General features: G+C 37.4%; 1 long non-coding RNA gene across 1 annotated transcript; it reads right to left on the bottom strand.

Moving 5' to 3' along the window:
• Positions 1-3,519: 3,519 nt before the first annotated feature.
• LOC137401928 (uncharacterized) lies at positions 3,520-5,532 on the bottom strand. The gene is made up of 3 exons (XR_010979401.1): positions 5,261-5,532; positions 4,650-4,808; positions 3,520-3,859 (listed from the first exon to the last, which is right to left on the bottom strand). It is a non-coding gene; the product is annotated as an uncharacterized lncRNA (long non-coding RNA).
• Positions 5,533-6,399: the final 867 nt, after the last annotated feature.

Raw genomic sequence — 6,399 nt, forward strand, 5'->3', positions numbered from 1 at the left:
CGAGCGCATTAACCGAAATCCCCGGTTAGCACGCTTTTTGAACGGCAAATTTTCTGTCGTGTTAAAACACCTTTCCTGAGTTCTGCGGCCTATACAAAGGTGTCTATACAGCTATACAAATGTACTATTCATCAAATAAAATAAATTAACAAGTAGTTATTTACATGCAATTAATAATTACTGCCAACGTGTACCGAGAAGGTCACGTAAACGTTTGTTTCTTGGAGCCACTGGAAAAACGCATTTCTCACCTACTAAATTTCCACATCAAAAAGGTAAGTGTTTCTTATACGACGTTGTATTGTCTTTGAATTGCCACATCTCCACTACTTAATAACGTTGGATTTGCCGCTGTTCGTGATAGTGGGTCATGTTCATTTCCTTCAGCAGCCGAGTTACTAATTTTTTTCCAGCTACGAGTAGGCCTACTGTAACTTACTATTACAGAACTTTCACGAGTACTCTGAGGGTTGTGATACGCTATTGCGAAAAGAAAGAGAGCAGCTGCTATCGACTTACTGCCACCCTGCATCAGCCATGACCAGCTATACGTCGCCTGCTCAAAAGTAGGCACACGCCGAAAACTGTTTCTTCATACGCCCAACAGAAAAACCAAAAATGTTGTCTATCCGCATGTGTTGCGTTGAACTAAGGGAGAGAGAGAAGGAGAGAGAGAGAAAGGGAGAGAGAGAGGGAGAGCGAGGAGGAGAGGGGGGGAGAGAGAGAGAGAGAGAAGGGGAGAGAGAGGGAGAGCGAGGAGGAGAGGGAGAGAGAGGGGGAAGAGGGAAAAGAGGGAAAGCGAGGAGGAGAGGGGGGAGAGAGAGAAAAAGGGAGAGAAAGAGGGAGAAGAGGGAGGGAGAGAGAGAGGGGAGAAAGGGAGAGAGAGGGGAGAGAGAGAGGGAGAGAAGGGGAGAGAGAGAGGGAGAGCGAAGAGGAGAGGGGGGAGAGAGAGGAGAGAAAGAGGGAGAGAGAGGGGGAAGAGGGAGGGAGAGAGAGAGGAAGAGCGAGGAGGAAAGGGGGGGGGGGAGGAGAGAGAGAAGGAGAGAGAGAGGGGGGAAGAGGGAGGGAGAGAGAGGGGAGAGACGGAGAGAGGAAAGAGGGAGAGATGGAAATGTAACTGCATATTTGGAGTTGTTTTACGGTATGAAAGCCAACTCTCAATAAACCTTATGCTGCTCGTGAATCTGCTCCTGTAGACGGGTAATGCAGCTAGTGCTAAATATAAACGCAACTCCTGCCATTCACCAGGGTACTCTTTAGTTTGATAGCTTGATTTTTAATACATCCTAGGCACTCCATTCAACACTGGTACAAATTGCGAAATGACAAAATACCCAAACTACCTATGCATTAAAAAAAAACCAGCAACAATAATGTTAACTTTTAGTGACAGACAATCACTACAGGCATATATCAATTAGCAACAGCTAGCTTTATGTATAGAATAGGGTTATGCGAGTTACACGAAGAGCCTAAAAGTTTTGTGTGGTTCGTAAAATTAGTACACATATCTGGTTCCAAGGTTGTGCAACGCAGGCTGAATTTTTATTTAGTAGACTCACATATTGAAAACAAGGTCAAGTATATCTCATATGATCTCTCACCATTTTAAATAAACAAGACAATTATAATCATTCTTGTTGAGCTTGTGGAGAAGCAAAAGTGTGGCTGACTATTAATAACGGAAGCTAAAGGCGTGAGAAACGCATGAGTGACGCAAACATGTTCTACAACCGGATTGCATTGGCACATAACAACATTTCTAGCAAAACCAAGAGAAGAGAATATCTGACAGTTTCATTCAAAATAAAACCATAATTTAGTTACCATTGTGAATTCTAATATATACAACAACCGATGAGAATCTTTTTTTAGATGCCGATTGCTGTAAATCGTGTTGCTCGGAGTTACTAGTTACCTAGTGCACATAGCAATCCTCCGGACATTTTTGCATGTTATTTTTAAACAATATGGATACTTTTTAGTAATGTGTGAAGCTCTTAGATCACCACTAGTCCGTGTGTATAATGCTTATTAGCAACCCAATTCAAGCACTAAATACAACAGAATAAAAATGCTACTTTGTTGAATCTTACCTTTACACACAGCTGTTACTCCAAGCCGATAAATTTCTACATCAGTAACTACGCGCGCTCGCCAAACAGCAAGAGGTGGCTACCGCCTTAAAATCAGTGAGAAAGGCTCAGCCAATCACAGCTTACAACAGCCAGTCGCGCTCTCCTCAGTTCATAGGAGGCGGAGATAATTCATCCCTGGTATGTGAACCAACGTACTGAATAGATTTGGAGGTCGCATTACCCAGCGCCACGTCTCATACACGGCACTGAGCCCTGCTGTGCCCTGATTGGTTCAAAACGGGTGATTAAGGTTAGAACACTGAACTTAAAACCCCTGGAATGGCAATCACGTGACTTTTACGTTGATAATAATACGTAAACGTATGCGCCATATTGGAGAGCTAATCGAATGCTAGTTCCGTTTGTAAACAAACGGTGAAAAATGACAGAAATGTACATATTGAATAGTTATTTTCCAGCTGGGTGTTAATGAAAGCTACTCCTACACAACGTTTAGAGTGCCCTGATAGAAGAAAACCTATTTATAACATATGGAGTAGGATATATCAAATGATAAGTAGATGTATAATAGATTTTCGTGGACCATGTTACTCATACAAACTGTTGTATTACAAATGCATAAACCCAGCAAATGATATATTCAGGCAAATAACAACTGTTCCATTATATTAAAATTTATATTACATATGCATAAATGCATATGGAAAAACTTAGCACATGAAGTATTTCGATAAAAACAACACATAGGTATGCTGCCAAAACAGACACTGTTTTCAAGATTTAAGTGATAATAGCTTATGAATGTATGATATGTATAATACAGTATCTGTAAAAGATGGAATAAACTACTGCAACAACTAAACGGAAATTAACAACCGTTGTAATAGAGAATAATCAAAATAATGCAAACAAGGAAATGCAGGAATTAGTGTAATCAGATGATTAAACTTATACATACACGTTACAGAAACTGTGTAAAAGGAGATTTGTATAGAAGTGGATATTGAGCCAAGGTGCATCAGTTTCTTAGAACTAAATTAGATTAGGAATAACAGCACAACAACAGCTGCAGATGAATATTACAGTGATTATATTATTACTGGCCTTTAAAAAATACTACTTTAGTATTGTATGCCACAAAGATGCACCTTGCAGTTTGAGTGCAGGATTTTAGCATAATGATGCTGTCGGAGATCATAAAACGACTGAATAAAGTTTTTCATCAATGACGCAGTGGTTGGATATGCCATCTGCCGTATCCGTAAGGTGTTTCCCAAAGCATAACACATCACTAGACCTTACACTACTGATAAAATACACCACACAATTGAGTGGATCTGGCTTTGTATGAATACGAAAGTGTTGATCTGCAACTAGCAGGATCCTGATGACATCGTCTGATGGACGCACTAATCCTCCATTGTTTTGTAGCTTGAGTAGAGTATAGAGATGTCGGTACTGGATATTTGACTTAGTGGTAACCAGCAACTGACGGCCAATGTCACGACAGCACTTTAGTTAGCTTTTGCACAATGTAGCCAGCTATATAGACTATACTGTTACCTATAACAGAAATTTGACATCTGAAATCATTGAGTTCCACAAACTGATCAACTTCTGGAGTAGCCTGTATGATGAGAATCTCGTTTTGAGCAGTAACATTACCTGTCTTACTAGCATCTGATTCTGCACCACATTTGATGATAAGTCTGCGAAGGTAGCCTTAAACTGAGTAACAGTGGGATTATTATTCCAACCCCCTAAACAAAAGCATCAATTATAACAATTACATAAAATCAACAAAAATGAATGTCTTATTCACATAAACATAGTACCCTTAATAAACAACCATACAAGTAATAAAATAAATGAAAATAAAACAGCTCAAAATGCTACCATATCGCTATGTAAAATGAAAATGTAGCAATTTTCTCTGGAAGTCATTCACACCCATCTTAGGCATAAAGCTTAATGGTTGACTTGCAACAAAATTCACATTACCGTTATTTGATATGAAAAGATTCACCATGTCTTACCCTGCTGTGTTGTAGGCAGGGTTGTTAAAAATCGATGATTTTTTTTAAATCAAAAAAATCGATTTCTATTGTTTTATTTGATTTTTTTTATTTAAATCGATTTTTTTGTTCCAAAAAGATGTTTTGTGTTCTAAATTGCAAGTTATTGCTATCAATTTGGAATTTATAATTTGCAGGAGTATTATGTAGTTTTATTACAACAACTAGGAAATGAAAAAAAACATTTACACAGTTAACATTTGATAAAAAGGACAGCATAATTTATGCGTTGGACATTAAATCCCAGAAACGAAGATGAAGAATCACAGAGAACAGATCACACAACTGCTAAGCTGCAGACATATTCATAGGCACTTGCTGTGGCAGCTGTCACTGTTTTGGGTGCTGTTTGAGGTTTCTAAATTTTTTTTAGATTATAGCTACTTCAAGTTGAGCAACCTTGCAGCACTGTGCTTGACAATATGGTTTTAAATTTAATCATTAAAAAGTATCATTCAACATTGAAAAATATTACCTTTAAATGGCTTCAGTCGAACGTTTTAACCTGCTGTTAAAACATGGATCATTGAAATGTTCGTTGCAGATAAGTGCTCAAGGATCAGGCTTATTCACTCTTCTGCGGTTGCGATACCATTGTAAATAACGAGAGTTCTCAGTTGCTTTGTTTGGAAATCTAAAAATTAAAATGAAACTGTAGTAGTTAATTAGCAACAGTAGTAATAACAATAGTATTATTACTCTTATCTCCTTACTGCTAGCTAGATCCAGGTACAACAATAAATAATATTATAAGCACGACAAACACTTCCTTCAAATATAAATATTTAGAAATAACCTAATGGGTTGTAGTTCTAAAATATTAATATAAAAAAAATTCAAAATTTAAATAATAAAAAGCCTTCGTTCTGAAGGAAGAACATTTCACTCACTAGCTTATAAATTTATCTAATCACCGACAAAATACAGTCAAACTCGTACACTCAGTAGTGACACTGATCGACTCTCACTCACCCAGTGACTAGTGTAGTAGAACTAACTAGTGGCAGTACTAACTAGTAGTAACACAACTATTAGTAGTCGTAGACTTGAGCAATAGTAACAGAACTAGTAGTAGAAGTGACTCACTTGTGAAATGTCATGCCTTTTCCTTTAAAAGTCCATTCTTGCAGTTTTTGCAGTTCATGGAATAGCAATAGCACTGTGCACCTACACCCTTATCTCTCGTACATAAATTATTAGTAGCAATCTCAGTAGTCTGTTCCTTTGATTGAGCGGTGTATTCGTGACCTTCCATAGCTGTTAAATCTGAAATTAGATTTCTTTCTCACATTGAACACAATGAAATTAACTTGAACATTAACTGATAATGGCGTCGACCGGATTTCCGTACTCGCGAATGACCTCTTGCCATTCCAGGGGTTTTAAGTTCAATGGGTTAGAACTTTCGCAAGAGCTGGCTAGGGACCCGCGTGGGAGAGTCAGTGATGCTTTGACCCAGCTACAACCTGCAAAGTGGTTGACACACTGACTTGTTGATGCTGCCAATATTGAAATAGCCTTTTGCTTAGTAACTAATATTTCAGGGGTACAAAAATGAATGCAGAATACTTTTACCTACCGTCACAAAAACACGAACGGTTCTTGTTAAGCTACTGCCACTGTATCACATTTGTCTAACTGTGAGCCCATGTGAGCAGAGATAATAGCTACTAAATTCTAACATTTCTGTATTCTGTAATTTTTTATAAATAGTCTTATTATTATGAAAGTTTTGGGCATTTTAATCGCGATCAACTTTCATCAATTTTAATCTTGAAACATTTTGATAATCACATCATCTTATACATCAACAACAGTTGCACATGATAGAAAAATACTGTTTTATTCTGACGAACCCTAAAATAATTGTGTAATTTCATTTTCATTGCCAATGTAGTCATGGCCAAGTTTACATCTTACTAACTCATTGTTGAGTGCAGACGACTCCAAAATGAGCAATTTTAGAGATTTTCAGTAGCACAATTTAGACTAAATTTAGACAATTAACAATACAGTTCAATAATAATTAAATGGAACCAATCATTGTCTTTCTCTTATTTAACCCATTTCCAACAATTTCACAAAACCTAATATAAATATTTGCAGAGTGTTATGCTCTTATTATTATCAGTAACATATTCAAAATATTAGGTTAAGAGCATTGTACAATTAAAAAAAAAGGTAAGACCCTCTGAAGTAATTCGAGTTCCTCATATGGCCCTTGA

This window comes from Watersipora subatra, chromosome 8, assembly GCF_963576615.1.
Source record: "Watersipora subatra chromosome 8, tzWatSuba1.1, whole genome shotgun sequence".
Taxonomy (NCBI): Eukaryota; Metazoa; Bryozoa; class Gymnolaemata; order Cheilostomatida; family Watersiporidae; genus Watersipora; species Watersipora subatra.